Source organism: Antechinus flavipes, chromosome 2 (assembly GCF_016432865.1).
Source record: "Antechinus flavipes isolate AdamAnt ecotype Samford, QLD, Australia chromosome 2, AdamAnt_v2, whole genome shotgun sequence".
Classification (NCBI taxonomy): Eukaryota; Metazoa; Chordata; class Mammalia; order Dasyuromorphia; family Dasyuridae; genus Antechinus; species Antechinus flavipes.
The window spans coordinates 518,012,054-518,033,085 of record NC_067399.1 but is presented as its reverse complement, the minus strand read 5'-3'; the positions used below and the strand labels follow the sequence as shown (position 1 = coordinate 518,033,085).

General features: G+C 34.6%; 1 protein-coding gene across 1 annotated transcript in view; it reads right to left on the bottom strand.

The window, feature by feature from the left end:
• SEMA6D (semaphorin 6D) overlaps window positions 1-21,032 on the bottom strand; it is a 544,855-nt gene that overhangs the window by 405,688 nt on the left and 118,135 nt on the right. The gene's annotated exons all lie outside the window — the stretch shown is intronic.

Below are 21,032 nucleotides of genomic sequence, written 5' to 3'. Positions count from 1 at the left end.
ACTCACCAGAGAAATGCCAGCTTCTTTACCAGAAGATGACTAAGGTTGTCCTTGCTAGGGACAAAAGAAGTCCTGTCAGATGACTAAGAAAAATGACCCATTTGCCATTAAGAAAATGCTGAAGTGGTTGTATGTACAAGAGCTGGAATCTCTAGTCCCTTGCTTACTTGCATCTGTAAGCATTTAAATTATCTTCAGTAGTGTTTGGGCAGTTGTTGAGTGTGGGAATAGAAAGGAGATGAATTACACTTTCTAGGCCTAAGCAGCTATGTGTGAACACACACATACATGCATGTAGTGGGATGTCAGATTAATCTTTCTCCAAAATAAATTCAGTCTCTCTTTTGCTCAAGACCCTTCAATGGCTCCTTATTTTTTCCACTCTATTAAGGGGGAAGAGGAAAGGGAGCAAACCTTCGTTAAGTACCTAGGTGCCAGGCACTGTGCTAAGAGCTTTCTAAATAACTCATTGGATAAATATAAATTCCCTAGCCTAGTATTCAGAGCCCTCTACCATTTGGTCATAACATTCTTTTTCAGTCTTATTTCATGTTCCCTTCCTCCATGTAATTTTCACTCTAATCACATTGGACTGATTTCCATACCTTGTCCAATTTCTATGTTTCTCTGCCTTTCTAATTTTACTTTTTTTTTTTTTTTACTAATTTTACTAATTTTACATACACTTTCTTATGCTTGACATAATCTCTCTTCATCTGCCTTTTGAACTCTTACATGCCTTTTAAAGATCAGTTCAAATATTTATGAAGTTATTTGGGATTCTTCCAGTTGCTAATTCATATATTTCCTTCCTCACCCTCTTCCCCATTCAAATAACATTTATCACAAGTTATTTTGCATTACAGTTATTTGTGTGTATAACATATTAGTCTGTACAGTAAACATCTCATAAGATTGAGAACTGTGTGTCACATTTTTATTGCATCTATTACAATAATCTTACATCATAGATGTTTAATGATGTTTGTTGAATGAACAAATCCTGAAATGGTATGGGCAGAGAGGAAGATATTTGAATTACAAACTTTTTTTTGGCGTATTTGCATGATATTTCTGACATATTAAAGCTGTATATTCCAAACCCTACTTTTATGAGTTATACAGTCTACTGAAATTTATATTTATGTAAATTTCCTAAAGAAGGAAAGCATCATTTAATGTTAGCTTTAAGAAGAGATGTGCAATAGATCACACAAAGTGCTGTATTTGAGGCCAGAGGTTTCTGGGTTTCAGTCCAGCCTCTCTCCCTTTCTCCTGTGCAGATTACTTAACTTGGCTGGTTCCCAGCCTTCTTCATTGAACAAATGAAGGGATTAGATCAGATGAATGCTAGGGCTTTTTCTGATTCTAAGTTTATGATGAGAATGCATAACTTCTATTCTTTTTACAATTCACTTTATTTCTATTGAGCTTCTATCATCACACACAAATATTATTTTGTCTACTCAGGAAAATAAGGGGGATGTGTATGTATGTGTGTGTGGTTTTTTTTTTCCCCTTGGGAGAAATATCTTAAATTTCTTTACTAGTCTGATGGAAAATGTTTAATGGCTGGTTCTCTAAAAAACACACACACACACACACACAAAACTATGAAAATAGGATACACTTCAAGTTTAAACTTAATTATTGACACATCTCTCTATCTAGATTTTCTCAGGTCTTGACTTGGAATCAGCTAACTATGACTTGAGGGTCAGATCCTGTCCATTGCCCACTTTTGTGCAGCCTTAATTCTTGGTCATACAGAACATGACTGAGCTACAGAGATAGTGTAAACTGGCTCTAACACACCTCTGGCAGTGTGACTACACTGCTTGAAATAATTGCAGATTTTATTCAGTGTTTTGTACAAATCATATAAAAATTAGTTGGGTTAGTGACTCTGAGTAAATTTCTGGGGACTTTCAGGAAGACTTTTGATTAGATTTTAATCAGATTTGTGAATGAGAAACTGATTTTAGAAGATCTTGATGAGTCAACAAAGAATGTTACACTGTCACTCTAGCAGCATAAAATTATTCTAATGCCCCTAATATTTTCCTTATTATATTTATATAGATGTATATATATATATATGTACACACACACATATATATATATAACATCTATAATCCATATGTAAGAAATATAATCACAAATGATTATATTTTATATTATTATATAAATATATCAGACTAAAAGTTATCATACACAAAGAGATTACATGATCAACCAATAGAAAATTAATGAAATAGCATCAAGGGATTACTGTTGGGGAGAATACAGGCCTTTTAACCCAACAGGGCAGTGTCCAATGCAAACAGCTCCAATGTAATTACCACATGATGAGGAGAAATCCCCAAAGTGCTAAATAGAAGGGAATTAGATAGTTTAATCTTATATGATAATATTATATTATATTAAATTTCCTGATTTCCTGATGAGTTGTTAAGAAGGTATAAACACCCAGTGATTCCTTTGCAAATTGTGAATAAATGCATATTTCTAATATTTAAGAAGCAACTTGAGATTCAATTAGACTATATATTTGGCCATGTCCTGAGAGCCTTTAATGAACTGCTAACTGTTTAGCCAGTTCAGTCAAGGAGTAAGAGGTGGAAGAAAAACTCACCTCCTGAGAGGGAACCAGTTTTAAGAAAGAGTGAGGGATAGATTGACAGATTTTCTCTTTTTCTCTCTTGTCCTGCTGGCCACACAATTTTGAAGGGGAACCACTTTTCCAGGAGAAGAGATTGTCTTCAGTAATGAGAAGACACACACTCTAGCCTAGAGAGATATTCATACAGAGAGGCTTTCCTGTCTGTTTCCAGGAATGGAATCATGACAGCCGAAAAGAGATCTGGCTTTGGATTTAAGAAAGGAGGTAGCCCTGGTCTCAGAAGTATCACAGCAGCCTCTAAAGGACAGATCTGTGAAGTCTTGCTGAGTCACCTGTAAAGCCTAGGAGGTGGTATATATATTATTTATATTAGTGATAATAATTTCATTAGGAGAGAAGGACATGGGGATGGTATGTATTCCATATATATTTGTTTGACTACACTTGTGCTCTAAATTTGAGTTTATTTTTCCCATAGACATGATGTATAGTTGATGGAGAAAGTATAATTTATGGTAGGAATGCTTTGTAGCTCATTGTATTTACCATCTCTCTATTAAAGGGAGAGCTTTTACACTTGTAGGGCTTGTGAGCTTTGGCAAAAGGAATGAGTATCGACAAGGTATCCCTTCAACCTCAATCATCTAGGGACTTAACATGAAAACTAGTTAAGTGCTGAGTTGATAGAGTATCCCAGAATGGATACTGCATATATAATTTTATGAAAAATAGATGGTAAAATGGTAGATATAAGTTGTCAGAAACTGATGTCTTAGTCTTGCTAATTTCAGAGCAGAATAAAGAAGAGGTAAGAATTGTATTTTTATAGAGAACTTTTTCACAGTGACGAGCAGTTAATACTTTTATTTTGGATGCTGGCAGAAATCTTCAAATACATATAAATAAGAAGAGGCGAGATGATGTTAGAAAAGGAAAAAAAAGATTGCCTTGAAAAGCCTTACTCATGAGCCCCTCACAATGTTATGAAATATGATACTGTTTACTGTAGTAGCTGTCTGTGATGATGATGCTAGCAAGTATTTTATTCCTTTTTTAAGCTTATAAAGTGCTTCATATTTTAAAACTATCACTTTATCTTCAAAACAAGGTAATACAGTTATCATCTCCATTTTACATATAAGGAAAACTGAGGCTGGAGAAGTCAAATGACTTGGTCAGGGTTACATAGCTAGCAAGAGTCTATAACAAGATTTGAACCTGTCTCCCCAGCTTGAAGTTGAATGCTCTATCCACTGCTCCTCCTAACTTTCTTGAGTGCCAAAGACTCAAGGATCTCAGTTTCAGTGTGTATGGAGAGAAGTGGAATGTTTCAGTGATCTAAAGAGATTATGCTATATTTGTGTTCCTTTTCATCCTAAATGACAACTAAATGTGTACAAAAGTCAGATTATTTTTCCTCATTTTAGGAGAAAGTGAAAGAATTGGAAGAATGCTTCTTTTTTGTTACATTGAATTAACTAACCATTGTGATGAAGAACTTTGAAGACAGTGGCAGTAGGGGTTCTCCAGGTAAACAGTAAATCACTAGATTTACTAAGATATTAATCTACTAGTCGACCTTGGAACTCTACTCTTATAAGTCTCTTTGGGCTTGATTATGGTGGTCGTTTTGACTCAGATTCTATTTTGGCTAACACTTAACCTCCAGTAAAGTAGAACTTTTCTACTCTGGCTTTTCAAAGAAAAAGAAATATTCTTTGAAGAGCAGGACACCATACATGGTAGAACACAACTGCAAACCTGGCTACTGGTGAAGGCTGGAGCTGGTGGATTATTTGAGCTCAGAGGATCTGAGCTAAAGTTGGGCTAAAGATAATGGCATATCTGCACTAAGTTCAGAGCCATTGTGATGAACTTCTAGAAGCAGAGAGCCAGTGGAATGTGTGGGAAAAGAGGGAATTGACTTAAATCAGGAAAACAGAGCAGATCAAAGCTTCTGGAGTGATCATCAGTGAAATTGGACTTATGAGTAGCATTATAAGTCAGAGAAAAATAGGGAAATTCAGTTTAAAAATAAGCTTTTAAAAGAAAGAACAGAAATGCTTTAAAAAGAAAACTTTGAGTAAAAAGACCTTGAAACACAGGGAATGTTGTTCAATCACTTGAGTTTGTCCATTATGACTCCATTTGCTGTTTGTGTGATAAAGATACTAGAGTGATTTTTCATTGTCTTCGTTAGCTCATTTTACAGATAAGAAAAATGAGAGAAATAGGGTTAAGTGACTTAACAAGGGTCATAAAGCTTGTTTCTGGATTTGAACTCAGGCCTTTCTGCCTGTAGTCCTAGAACTCTATTCACTCTTCTACCTAGATGATGAAGTAAGGAAAATCCAGCCCTATATCATAAGCTTGATATAGAGAATTGGAGGATGATCCAGTGCTTAGCAAAGAGCCTTGAACAAAGTAAATATTAATAAATGTTTTTGGTCAATCATTTGATGTAGAGAAATCAAAGAAGGACCACTGAACTATTGGATGTCACAACATCCAACAGTTCAGTGTGTCATAAAAGCTATAATGCAGTTTGTAGTTTTAATAATTAAAATTATACTAAGACTTTTGGGATGCCTCACACATTAGGTTTAAACATCTTTGCTAAGTAAAGGTGACCTTCCTAAGATAGAGATATATCCTAAGAGGAGGAAGCAGTTGTCTGTGTTCCACAGAAAGATGACATAGAGGTGCCACCAGAAAAGGAGCTCTAGATCTGACCACAGGGAAAAAAAAGGGTAAGTTATGAGAATTAGAGTTTCCTTTCTGAGAGTTATCAGGTCTACGTTGAATGGACATGACCAGTTCTACACTAGAAACCGAGAATGCATATTTAAGGAATTTGAGTCTGTCAAGAAATTGAAGATCCTAGGGATAGTCAGTGTGTTTTCAATATTCCTGCATGCCAGTTGAAGGTAGGGGCTAGGAAAAACATATTACCTGTAGACTTAAAATGACCAAAAGTATTTTAAAAATAAAATGCAAGAGCTAGGAGGAAAAATCTCATATACATCAGCTAAGTCCTACACTACCCACAATGATAGACATGCTACAGTAATGAATCACATTAACTACGACTCCAAAGTTTACGAAGCAGTTTGATCACACAAATCTTAGGAGTAAGGAAATAAAACTGTCATTATCTACATTTTTATAGATAAGGAAATTAGGAGACAGAGAGATGAGCAATGGCTCGTACAACTAAGGTATGGCTTGAACCCAGGTTTCTGATGACTTCAGCTCCAGTTCTTTCTATTAATAACTACTCCTACAAGACTAACAAACAAACAAAAAAACTAATCTCACAATAACATGAGATATCCATATGCAAATATATAACGATAGATAATACTATCTACTTCATAAACACAGCAGGCTAGTTCATGCCTTTATAAAAAATGAAGATCTCAGTTTAATAACTATATTACTAAGACATGAAAAACTGTAACTCTTGATGGGAATATGGCAATAGAAAGGAATATCTTATTTGAAATGCACAGATTAAATTAAAGGATTGGTAGAATGACATTAAAACCCCACAAAAATGAAGTAAAAAGCATAATAGAAAGGTAGATGTTGAACAGAATGGATGTCCTACCTTAGACATTTACTATTGTGAACCCTAGGCAAAACATTTAACCTCTTTTATGTTTTAATAATATTTTATTTTTTTCCAATTACATATAAAATGAATTTTAACATTAAAAAAATTCCAAATTCTTTCTTTTCCTCTCTTTTTCTCCCCACCTTAGGATGGTTAGCAGTTTAATATAAGATATACATGTGCAATCATGTGAAATATATTTCCATATTAATTATTCAATGAAAGAAAACACAGACTAACTGCACACATGCACACACAAACAAAGTGAAAAAAATAGTATGCTTCAATTTGCATTCAGATTCCATCACTTCTTTCTCTAGAAATGGATAGAATTTTTCATCAAAGGTGATTTGAAATTATCCAGGATGATTATATTGCTAAGCAATGTCATTTACAATTGATCATCATACAATATTGCTGTTGCTGTGTGCAATGCTCTGATTCTGCTCACTTCACTTTGTATCAGTTCATGTAAATCTCTCCAGGTTTTCTTGAAAGTATTCTGTTTGTCATTTCTTATAGTATTATAGTATTGCATGGCAATAATACACCACAACTTGTTTAGTCATTTTCAAAATGAAACACAGTCTCTCAATTTCCAGATCTTTGTTACTACAAAAAGAGATACTACAAATATTGTTGTATAAATAGATCATCTTCCTTTAAAAAAAAAATCTCTTTAGGATATAGACCTACTAATGCTATGACTGGGTTAAAGGGTATGCAAAAATTTATATCAATTTATGCATTATTTAATCTCTTTTAGCCACAGTTTCCTCCTTTGTAAAATGAGGGGGTTAGACTTTCTGGGTTCTAAGATCCCTTCTAACTCATATTCTGTAATACTTTAAGAAGAATGGTTCAATAGAAGTAAAAGAATGTTGAGAAGATGACCATACTTCTAGTGAGAAGAAAGAAGCAGGTGATGAGTTCAGAAAATAGATTATAAAACTTGAATGGAAGCATTATAGTAGTAATGGTGGTAATATAATTAGAGTTGAGATATATCTTAGGGGTTGTTGAGTCAAACTCTGTATTTTATACTGTAAATAAGGAAACTTAGATCCAAAGAAATAGTGATTTGTTCAACAACATACAAGAAACAAAAAGGCGAACCTACCATTTGAACCTGGGTCTGTTGATTTAAATTCCAATTCACTTTGAACTATACCTTCTGATTTTCCATAACTGAAAACATATTGAAATTTTTTTTTACAAGAAGCAAAGATGATCATTTCTTTATATGCCATGATGATAGTTTCATTTTTGCAAAGTTAGAGAAAATGACAAATGTAATTGCTATTCTAGATCTGATTTTACCCAGAGATGTTACTGAAAGAAAATGATAGGAACCAAGGAGTAAGTGACCATAGCATCTTAAAGTTTCTGAAAATAAGTGAGGGAATGCTAGACATAGTTTGACATGGAACCTCGATTTGGGAATGATAAACTTCCAAGCATTCCAAGAAATGATGGTTGGGAGGCTGTGCCCCAAAATTCTACAGAAAGAATTTGATGGGATGTCCTCAAAAACAAAATTTTGATTACATAAGCATAAATGATGCCAATGAAGAGGAAAAAAATGGACTTATGTCTAAAAAGACTAATGTGAATACACAGAGAATTCAACGACCATTTAGATTTTTAAAAGGCATTTCTAGAAGATGGAATCAAGGGCAAACAATTCAGGATGAATACAAAAGAGTGGCAAGGTCACATATGAATAATTTTAAGAGTGTTAAAACTCTAAACAAGCTGAGGCTAAAGACAAGATAAAGGACCTTTTTTTTTTAAAGGAAAAGAAGGTCAAAGAAAAGGTGGAACTGCTTTTTAGAGTAGATGGCAGAATAATAAAGAAAAATGGAGAGAAGAAACAACTACTTGCCTATTTTGCTCCAGTGTTCTATCTCAAAGAGAATGTTTTTTCTCAGACTAGAAAGAACAAAAATGATTAATAGGGAATTGAAACTGAAGAGAAGTGAGGGCAGAATAAGAGAACACCTAACTCCTTTCAATGAGTTCATGTCACTAAATCTGAAAGAACTATTACCGAGTCACTGGGAGTGATTTTTGAAAAAAATGTAGAATACCCCCAAAACTTGCAACATATTGGAAATAGGCAAATATCCAAATTTTTAAAATTTTAAAATTTTAAATTTTTAAAATGGTAGTCAATTCTAGACTAGGGATCTCAAATTCTTGGCAAAATTCTAAAAGGAAATATTAAAAGGACAATTTGTGAGCATGAAAAGCCAGGATGGCTTCATCAAAGATAAATCACTATTTACCAACCTCCTTTCCTTTTCTGGTAGGACTGCCACATTTGAAGAATGTGGCAGATATAGCATTTAATAAGACATGAATTTTTCATGGTATCTTTGTGGACCGGATGGAGAGATGTTGCCTGAATAATGGTGAAGTTAGGCATATTTGGAATTGTTGAAATGATCAGACCCTAAGAGAAGTCAATAATACATCAGTGTTAATCTGGAGAAAAAAAAATGTCCATTTGCTTCCTATCATCCCCAATATCAAACATACAATAGTCTTTATAATCTGTCCCCCTACACTTTCAATGCTCTTACCCCTTATCCACATCTTTGCACTCTCAATGTATTCTATGATCCAGCCTCCTTTGCTGCTTTTTCCAATTTGGGGGAGGTGTAATTTTATTTATTTAATTTTTGGTGAAAGGCAATCAAGGTTTAGTGATTTGCCCAGGGTGACACAACTAATAAATGTTTGAGGCCAGATTTGAATTCAAGTCTTCCTGAATCCAGGGCTAGTGCTCTAACTGGTGCACCACCTAATTGTCCTTCCTTTACTGTTTCTTGAAAAGATGTTCTACCTCCTGATTCCAGTCATATTCATTGATTTTCCTCCATAACTGGAATGCCTTCCCTTCTTATCTCTTGCTCTTAGCTTCCCTGACTTCCTTCAAGTCTTAGCTAAAATGCCACCCTTAATTCTAGTGCCTTCCCTCAGTTGTTTATATATAACGTGTTCATATATAATTGTTGGCCTATTGTCTTCCTCATTAAACTCCTCATTAAACTGTGAGCTCCTTCACAACAGGAACTGTCTTTTGCCTTTCTTTGCATCCTCAGAGCTTAGAACAGGTCTTGCTATATAGTAGTCACTTACGGAATGTTTATTGACTGACTTGACTAGTGAAGTACCAAAGGTTTTTGTCCTTGGTTTTCTACTTAACATTTTTGGTCAATAACAGGATGAATGCACAGATGAATGATTAATCAAATTTTTAGATAAAACAAAACTAGGAGGGACAATAAACACAATGGTTGATAGAAAAAAAGACACACAATTACCTCAACTGTCTGAGATGATAGGATAAATATAAAAGAGAAAATTAATCAGGATAATTATAAAGTCAATCCATAAAATTCCTAATGCCCATTAACCCTGGATTCCCAAAATGGGTTGAGTGGAGTAAAAGCTCTGGAAGGTGCTTCCACACCAGCAAAACTTTTGGGTATGGCCCCAGGAACAGAGTGTATCTAGTTCCAAAGTACCAGCCTAGATAATCACAGAAAGGAACATCAGTAAAAGACTGACTTATATGGTTATTCTTCCACCTATATAGGAATTGATCTTTGATCAGTGCATTTGTAGAAAACAAGTAGGCTTTTTGAAATTGTATTCAACAATGGACCACATTTTGACCATCTCACAGCTTACTGAAAGATGAGAATAGAAGATTTTATTGTGCAAATTGTCCATTATGAAAAAGCAATTGGCTCAGCATTGCCCTACAGTTCTTTTGTGACAAAATGTCTCCCATATAAATATTAAGATTATTCAAGATACTTGGGAAGATCTAATAGAAGAAATAAACCTGTTCAATGATCCTCTGACAATAAATATCAGGTGAAGCATAAAATAGGGAATTATTTACATGTCAAAAACTATCTGTAGCTATAATGAAGGCTATCCAGTGTAGTCTGGAGAAAGGATTCACAGTGAATGGAATCATCCTCCAGATGATCCCATTTGAAGATGCCATTGTGTCAATTATATCAAGCCCTAAGTTATTGCAGAGTCTCCTGGATGACTATAATTATTCGAAACAATCTAGCTTGTTCATTCACAAAGGAAAGATAAAATTGATCAAATTTCAAAATGGATCAGAATGAAAACCCTATAGATCTTTTCTAATACTATTTATATCTGAGACACACAATACAAATTAATAATGAGCTGGGCTCAGAGTTGAAAAAGGTAGAGAATGGTTTAAATTGTTTTGGGGAAATTTTAAATAATTTTTACTGACTTCAAGCTTTTTGATAATAGTAAAGTCTTATGTGTGCAATATAAACATTTTACCAGTGGTGCTATATAACAATCAATCTTGGAATAGCATTGCCTTTGGAGAACTACAGATGAATATTACACAGTGAGCAGTGGAGAGATACATGATGGATATAAGAAGGCTGCAACATATAACTAATGAGGGGTTTTAAGAAGGAGAGCTAATATATGTCTTCAGGGAATTCTGTAACAGGACAAAAAGGTGCTCTGGTCACATGCCAAGACTGAGAGATGACAAATGGATGACCAAAATGTTCTCCTGGCACTCAGGCAATATTAGGAGTAAGTGAAGAAGGCCCCTAGCATGATGGGAGGATCCTCTGTATAGAATTAGTAGAAGAGCATGAATGAGAGTTGTACCAAATAAGTAAACTTGAATGAATTCTGAGCTGTACAACTGAAAGGAACTTTACAATCAATGACATCATAAATCCAAATGTTTTAATCAAGGTATAGTTCAAAAATTCAAAAATTCAAGCAAAAGCACAGGATAGGGAAGACATAGCTTGACTACAGTTCATGTGAAAAAGGTGTAAATGGAGTATGGGTTAGATTACTGGCATCTCTGGGGTAGGGAGGTCATTCTCACTCTAGCTACTGAACAGTAAGCTCAATAAAAGTCAGCAGCATGACACAATTATAATATAGGAAAGAAGCTCCTATGTTCTTAATGTGTGCCTTAGAAACCTTGTGTTCAGAAATAGAAAGAAATGATGCATTTTTTACTTTTTCCTGGTCTCCTCCTTAGTTCTGGGTATCACATTTTAGAAAGGCCATAGTAAAACCAGAGCTCATCCAGAAGATGAAGACCAGAATGGTGAAGAATTTTAAAATTTGCCAATTAATTCTTTGATTTTGTAATATTACTTTCAAAAAAGAAGAGCTAGAAGACATTACTCTAGACACAAAAGTTAGTAGTATTTCTATGTACAGGACATTATCTTAAGTCCATAATAATATTGGTATCATTATGAATACAAGCACTTGACCTTCTATTGCCTAGGAAAAAAATGCAGGTGGAGCTTTGGGAAACAAGTAATGGATCCCAAAGGACTTCTATCTACATCCTCTACCCATCACTCTCATTTCTTGATGAGCACGATATAGGTGTTATTTAAAAACTGTTGATGGATATTCATTGATTATAAAGGAATTTTATATTTACTGGAACCAGATGTTTATGTTCTTGGTCTGATGATTTAAAGAGTTAGAGCTGAGGATATCTAGAGAAGAGCAAGTTGATTTTGGCTCCCCTTAGAGGGATCAAATCTATAGTGATTTCCTCATTTATTTTACATTTTTAAAAAGGAATGAATATATATACACACATACACATGTATGCATATGTATACATACATAAAACATGTATGTACTTATATGCACACACTAGTCTCCTTCCCTACTATGCATCATGGCATTGTCTTTGGAATTTGTTTTCAAAGAAAAATACATGAACTCCCCATGTCATATTCCAACAGTCTAGACCATGGACTCTTCCAATTACTGCATATTCATTAAGATTTTTATTCTCTGAGTATTTTTATAACCAACTTGCTTTAGGGCAGAGGTGGAAAGATAGTCTCTTTCTTCTTTTAGAGGTGGCCCCCTGCTAGGAAAGTAATCCCCAGGAGGCAAGGCAAAGTAGCAAAAGTAGAGGTTCTATTCAGCAAATATCCAGTAATGCCACACAGACTACTTTTTGTAGTGCACATTTAAATCACAGAATTTATTTATATTCTCTCTCTCCTTCCCGTGGTCAATGACACGGGTCAGAAGCATTTAATCAAACCCTTGTAGAGAGATGGGTACCATCACCATGCAGTGCGACTATCTAATTTGTCTTCTGTCAAAAAATGTATTTTGGGAACGGAGCTGAATATGATAAGTGTGTGATGTCTTTTTATGGTCAGTGCTGAAATACATGTACTGAACAGGCTGGCTTGGCTCATTATTTTATCTGTCTCTGGGTAAATATTGAAATTGTTGTTAGTGTGGGTAATAAATATTATGGAGCCATGGGGAGATGTTTTCTTTATTCTACATAAAGTCTAACTGAAGGCAACATGATGTTTTTTTTTTTACTCAAGTGCTAGAATAAGCCAAGGTGTACAAGGTGTGGCAATGATGCTGGGAACAACTGATTCAATGTCCGGTTTCTCTTGAACACAACAGTGGTGTGACCAGGTGGCTTTATACTATGAGAATGTAAAAACTTTTTCAGCAATAGACTGTACTGAAGTGTCCCCCCAGTTAAAATTTCATTCTTGTTTGACAGTAATATTTCACTTTAAGTTGTATGTAATAATAGCATGAATTAACATTTATAACATTTTAAAGTTTGCAAAGCACTTTGTTTACATTGTATCATTTGATTCTCAAATAGCTCTGTTAGGGGTTAAGTGACTTGTCCAAGGTCACACAACTAGTAAGAATTTAATGAAGGATTTAAACTAAAGTTTTTCTTATTTGAGATCCAACATTCTAGCTAACATACCACATTTTTTCTTCTTTCCTAATAACCTTGCTACATTGTTCCATAATTTTACAGAGTGAAAAATGATTAAAAAGAATCTCTAAGTTTCTAAGTCTTTGTAACCAACTAATTGGTTAACTTTGCTAATGATTTCTGGATTCCCATCATTCACCTTCTGTCCATTTCTCATTCTGATGACTTCATTCAGACAGGGATAAGATTGACACCAAGAGTTAATTAATTACACTATGGACCTGGTTACAGAATTAGTCCTTGAGTTTCATGATGATAACATAAAAAAAAAATTGGTACCATTCTTTATCTCCAAAAGATAGAGCTAAATCATCCTCTCAGAAGACTTAGGAAAGGTTTTTATTTTTATATGACCATGTTTCCTCCACTCATATCTCACCTTACTTGAAAGTTCTGGACAAGTTCCATAAGGAGTGCTTCAGTCTATATTATATCCTGAGTGACCTTGGGAAGAACAGCGATCACAGAAAAGAAAGTACTAGAGAAAGATGAGTCTAGTTAAGAACATACAGGAGAACTGGAGAGAAGGAACGTTTAAAAAATCAGTTCTGTAGTAGATTGATCATGGGAAAGAAGTCCTTGTTTAGGACTTGGAATTTGTGTCTCTCTATGAAGGACACTAACATACCCATTAATCTCTGTCTAAGAAGGTTGAGATAATCTCTTGAATACCAATAGAATGTGGACAATTTGATTAGTTCAAAATATTATCCATTGGAACTAGACTTTTCTATTGGAGTTATAAAATGATACAGAAAAAACTGAGGAAATTTGAAAAATTTGAAACAGCAAACTACAGAAGGATTAAAAACAAATCTAAGTCCTACAATTTTACCTGAACATCCATGCATACAGCCACCCATCTCTCCACATATCTATTCACAGGAACTACTACTGACAGTCTTGGAGGAGGTAGGAGTCAAAGCATGATTTAATTGCAATAACCCATGTGAACCCAGAAGTATAACTAATAGACCACAGTGTTAGGTCCTTTCAATCCTATGACTCCTGGAGAAAATGTAATCAGACATCTGGATAGAGGAAAAGAATCTTCTGAACAATATCAAGTTTCTAAAGTTTTTGGACCCAACTTCTTAGAGAGATGATGGAAAAGTTTGTGGGGCATTTTGAATTCCTAAAAATTTTTGAGCCCAACCTTCTATAGTGAGAAGAGGGAGTCCCTGGACAATGTCAGATTCTTGACAAAAAGTAGATCCAGTCTTGCAGTTAGAGGAACAGCAAGTAATTGATCCACAAATCAAAGGATTGAACCACATGGATTTTTTTTTTGAATTTTCTTGATAGATTTTTTTTAAAATAACTTTTTATTGACAGAACCCATGCCAGGGTAATTTTTTACAGCATTATCCCTTGCACTCACTTCTGTTCCTATTTTTCCCCTCCCCCAGATGGCAAGCAGTCCTTTACATGTTGAATAGGTTACAGTATATCCTAGATACAATATATGTGTGCAGAACCGAACAGTTCTCTTGTTGCACAGGGAGAATTGGATTCAGCAGGTATAAATAATCCGGGAAGAAAAACAAACATGCAAGCAGTTTACATTCATTTCCCAGTGTTCTTTCTTTTGGCTGCTTCTGTCCATCCTTGATCAATTGAAACTGAATTAGCTCTCTTTATCGAAGAGATCTACTTCCGTCAGAATACATCCTCAAACAGTATCATTGTTGAGGTATATAATGATCTCCTGGTTCTGCTCATTTCACTTAGCATCAGTTCATGTAAGTCTCTCCAGTCCTCTCTGTATTCATCCTGCTCGTCATTCCTTACAGAACAATAATATTCCATAATGTTCATATACCACAATTTACCCAACTATTCTCCAATTGATGGGCATCCATTCATTTTCCAGCTTCTAGCCACTACAAACAAGGCTGCCACAAACATTTTGGCACATACAGGTCCCTTTCCCTTCTTTAGTATCTCTTTGGGATATAAGCCCAGTAGTAGCACTGCTGGATCAAAGGGTATGCACAGTTTGATAACTTTTTGAGCGTAGTTCCAAATTGCTCTCCAGAATGGCTGGATGTGTTCACAATTCCACCAACAATGTATCAGTGTCCCAGTTTCCCCACATCCCCTCCAACATTCCGCATTATCTTTCCCTGTCATTCTAGCCAATCTGATAGGTGTGTAGTGGTATCTCAGAGTTGTCTTAATTTGCATTTCTCTGATTAATAATGATTTGGAGCATATTTTCATATGTTTATAAATAGTTTCAATTTCTTCATCTGAGAATTGTCTGTTCATATCCTTTGACCATTTATCAATTGGAGAATTGAACCACATGGATTTAACATTTTCATGAGTGAACCCACCGATTCAATGGAGATGGTGGTTGCCAACCTCAAGTTCATTCTCTTACCTCTAGATCTACCTCTTAGAGTAATACTATGGGAATGGAGGTGAAGTGAAAGATGATACTCTAGTAGTACCAAGATTGTTTCCTTTCTAAGGGGTGTCTAAACCCTTAGGATAACATGGTAAGGCTATAATATTATGTAGGATCCTGGAGTAAAGATGGCATTTTTTAGAAAGAGTTCTCTGAATGGTCACAAAATAGTTTAATGTGCTTCTTTTGTCTTTTTGGAAAGGCTAGGCACATACTTCCCAAGATTCTATTTCCTTATTATAATAATTTTAGACTATTTTAATTACCAAAATCAGTTATAAAAAAGTATCATCCTCATTTCTAAAATATATAGAGAATTGACTCAGATTTATAAGAATTCAAGCCATTCTCCAATTGATAAATGGTCAAAGAATATGGACAGATAATTTTCAGATGAAGAAATTGAAACCATTTCTAGTCATATTAAAAAGGTGCTCTAAATCACTACTAAGTCATTAAGACAATTCTGAGGTACCATTACAAAACCCTCAGATTGACTAAGTTGACAGGAAAAGATAATGACCAATGTTGGAGAAGATGTGGAAAAACTGGGAGACTAATACATTGTTAGTGGAATGATGAACTGATTCAACCATTCGGGAGAGCAATTTGGAACTATGCTCAAAGAAGTATCAAACTGTGCATAGCCTTTGATCCATCAGTGTTTCTACTGGGTTTGTACCTCAAAGAGATCTTAAAAGAAGTAAAAAGACCACATGTGCAAAAATGTTTGTGGTAGACCTTTTTGTGGTGGCTAGAAATTGAGAACTGAGTAGATGCCCAATCAGTTGGAGAATGACTAAATAAGTTATGGTATATGAATGTTATGGAATATTATTATTTTATAGGAAATGACCAGCAGGATGATTTTAGAGAGGCCTGGAGAGACTTACATGAACTGATGCTGAGAGAAATGAGCAGAACCAGGAGCATTATACGCAGCAACAGTAAGATCATATACAATGATTAATTCTGATACATATGGCTCTTTTCAACAATGAGATGATTCAGGACAGTTCCAATAATTTTGTGATGAAGAGAGTCATCTACCCAGAGAGAATTTTGGGAACTGAGTGTGGACCACAGCATAATATTTTCACTCTTTTTGTTGTTATTTGCTTGCATTTTATTTTCTTTCTCATTTTTTTTCCTTTTTGATTTGATTTTTTCTTGGGCAGCATGATATTGTGGAAATATGTATAGAAGAGTTGTACATGTTTAACATATATTGAATTACTTGCTATCTAGGGAAGGGAGTAGGGGGAATGAAGGAAAAAAAATGAAATAAGATTTTTCAAGGGTGAATACTGAAAATGATCCATGCATATATTTTGAAAAAAAAAGCTTTAATAAAAACACAAAAAAAGAAGTGTATTATAGATTTTACAGATGTGGAAATGGAGACATAGTAGGTTAATTTATATGGTAGAAAGTGTGCTATAGGAATTACAGGGTTTGAATATTGTTAACTATGTGATATTGGAAGATTTACTAAATCTCACTGAGCCTTAGTTTCTTTCATCTGTAAAATCAAGAGAACAATTCAGGTAATTTCTATCTTATAAAATTATTGTGAGAATCAAATGAGATAATGTATGTAAAGCAGTTTGCAGGAATTAAAAGTGCTAGATAAATGTCAGCTATTATTAACAGTTTCACAATCTTATCTGGAAAGTCAATAATGGAACCTGATAAAGACTCCAAGATTGATGACTTTTATTAGCCAGTCTTATAAGGCTCTGTGCAAAGATGCCATGTAAATATAATTATTTATTTTATATGCATATAGTCATGTCTATCTACTTCAGGTAAATCTTATACAGTTGACTTCTAAATAAATACACAGTTACAATCCATTTGTTCTTCTATCTGCTTTATAAGTTGAATCTAGATGGTGAAACATTTAAAAGCCGAGTGCATAATTTGTCCATGCAAACGAAATCCAAATAGAATTAATCCATCTCCCCCAGGAAAATGAAGTTTTTGCTATATTAGAAATAACTGTGAAATGAATTTATGAATATTCCATACATTTATAGCTTTAATTATTTTTCGTATACAAATGCAAGCGATAAAATCCCAATTATAGGGCAGGGAAACATATTATTAATAAATGGGCAGGCAGATTCCAGTGACTTCATGTTTGGGCAATTTATAATTTCATTGTCCATTTAATTTGTTGAATAGATACAACATTTATAGAACTAGAATAGTAGTGAACTCCAAGACTGAAAGATAATTTTAGAGGTCAATATACTTCTAACCAATCAGACTTTCAGTTGCATCAGTGGCAGCTCTTGTTTACCAGATTTTCTCTTCTGATTGGCTAGAAGAGCCTCTGGCCAACAAGAGCTTTCCCTAGCAACCAGGGAGACGGATTATTCAAAAGGAGATGGAAGCTAAGGTGAAAAAGGAGAATTTGGGCATATGATTAGAAAGCTCCTGATCTAAACCCTGAGGCTGTGTGTGGGGAACCAAAGAAAACCACTAGGCATAAAACCATGCTTCTGTAAGGATTCTGAGAGGGGGATGATGGAAAAAACAAAACAAAATAGTGAATCTAAGTAAAGGTTCCCACCTTAATTAATTTTTTTATTAATTAGGTATTCATTACTTAATTTTAATGAGGTATTCATACTTTTAAGTGCTTCAATTATAAAGACATAACTATTTATTCCACTCAACTAATATCTTCATTCCCATAGCTATTTGAGCACACTGACTAAAATATAGCTACCTGGCCAAAATTGGCTTTTTTTGAGTGGGGGGCCATATATGGCTGACTATAGGTCCCCAAATGGCAGGTCTATAGAGGCAAAGCCTACTTTTGATTTAAACAGTTGCTTCTTTTGAAGAAATCTCAAAACAATTTATGCAACTAGCTTAAGCCTTTCCCGAATAAGAGCACATAACTTGAAATTGTGTAACAAGAAGCATTTATTCTAAAACCTGCCTCTCTTTCCAACTTCTCTATTTTTGCTGATGATACTACTATTCTCTCAGTCACTCAGGTTTGGCACCTCAGAGATACCTCTAATTTTTTTCTCTTCCTATCCCACACATCTAATCAGTTGCCAAGTTCTGTTGATTTTCTCTCAGCAGTATTTCTCACAGGTACCCTAATTTTTACCATTGGGAGTGTTATTGCCATCAATTCTAGTACTAGCCTCATCATTTTCACCTCAGCTGCTTCTGAGGGGTCCTATCTCTACCCCCAACTATTATACCTCATACAGTTGCCAAAATAATTTCCCAAATAAACAAAGCATAAAGCCATAGATTTAGAGCCACAACACACCCAAGGTAATCTACTATAGTGCCTTCATTTTACAGATAAGGGAATAGAGGTCCTGGTAGTTGATTTGACTTGAATCTCATATTTTTTTCATGGAATCAGGTTATTCCCTTCAGTGATTGTAGATTAAGGTCTAGTTCTTGTCTGACACTTATAGCTTTCTATTTTTTGGTTCTAGTTTATCTTTTTAGCCTTATTTTGAGCATTCATTTTCATTTTTACTAACTTCTAGCCAAATTAGCCCATTATATATTCTCTGATCTCTTCCTAAATTCTCCTGCCTTCATATATTTATGAAGCTCAATTCCCAAGCCTAGAATGTACTGCTTCTGCATCTTTGTCTTTTGAAACCATTCTTTTCCTTTAAGATCCAGCTCACATGACATTTCATCTATGAAGCCTTCCAATGACTCTTCCATCCTCAAATTTTCTTAAAATCCTTAGAATTTCTCCTTTGTCCTTATTTCATTTTACCTTGTATGACACTTACTTTGTGTGTGTGTATATGTGTGTATATATATCACATTTCTCAAATATTAGTATAAGTTCTTTGAGGGTGGGAACTACCCTGTATTTTTCATAGTAATATAGGTAGAACGAAGGGCATGTTGTATCTCTTTGGTACTTTATAAAGATTTGTAGTATTGAATTGATGTCTACAGAAAATGGGAGGAGAGGGATCTAAGACTAAAATGTGATAATTATATTTCATAAAAAAAGATCTTTATGACTAAATGCTATAATAAAATTAAGAGCCTTATAAAAACTTTTACTCACAAATTATAGCTTGGTAAATTAAAAATTAATAAAGATTTAATCCTTTTATACCTAGAAATTATATAACAGCTTATTCGTTTTATATAGTATGGCATAATAAGAACAGGAACAGACTGAAAATCCTAAGAAGTGCATTTGAGTCTGGCCTCCACCAATAACTATTTGTCTGTGAACAAACTGTTAGTGATATGTGAGTAATCAGTACTCTGCAAACATAGACTGACATTAATATTTCCCCCCATGACTTCATAGCATAATGGAAACACAGTGATGGGGACCCAAGGACAACCCTGCAAGTTCTTGTTGCCCAGTGCCTTATGGCTTCTACTGGTTTCTGCTCAAATTTATTCCAAAGAATACATTTTCTGTATTTACTCCATGTAACAAAATAACAATCAATTTCTGTATCTGCCAAGTTTCTCATCACACACTAGTGGTCTTTTTCCTCCCTTCTCATATTAAATAATCCAGTGGAAATGCAAATACAATCAATGATGACAAACAAATTTCTCTATTGGAGACAATGGTGGAGGGTATCCTTCCTTCTTATTGGAAATAGCAACATCTGTGCTCATTTCCTGGCTTTACAATATTCCAATTTCTCCTTTAGCAAAACAGATTCGAAGTACCTGCTCTTTTTAAAATTTGGGGCAAATGAAGAGAATATCATGGAATTAGGGACTTTTATTGGGGGGGGGCAGCAAGATGTTAATGGAAGAGCCATGGATTTGGAATTAGAAGACCTAAATTCAAATCCCAGTTCTGGTACTGAATCCCTATATGACTTTAGGCAAATCATTTTGGCTCTCATCCTCAGCGATCTCATCTGTAAAATAAAAAGGGGTTGAAGTAGATGGATGCTAAGGTCCCTTTCAGTTATAACTCTATCATTCTATGACCTATAAAAGTATTAGACTGGGCTGGAGGACTTCAAAGACCCTTTCCAGGTCTGCATCAATGAACTTATTTTTGAAGAGGACTTCTGTTCTTTCTCTGGGAAGGCTATGAGTAGAAAAATTTAGATGGCTTGGACCTAGAGTAGACAAAGGAAATACATGAGACTTTGTACCACCACCCACTTCTCAAATATTTCCCTTACAGTATTCTACTAGTTAGAGATTCATATGAGTTAATTGGGTTCTAATTTTTAAAATTCCAGTACTCTTAAGTATCATAAATTTAGAGCTAGAAGGAATATGAGAGACTTTGAGTCTAATCTCCTCTTTTACAGATGAGGAGAAGGGAAATTGGGTGATTTGTTCAGGATCACATAGCTAACAAGTGTCTAAAGTACGTGATGATTCTTCTCTTGATGATATCTGCCTCTCCCCTCCAACATATCCCTTTTATTATTGATGTTCAGATGTAACCCCATTTGGGATTTTCTTGGAAAAAATATTGGAGTGATTTTTTATCTACAGCTCTAGCTCATTTTACAGATGAGGAAATTGAGGCAAAGAGGATTAAGTGACT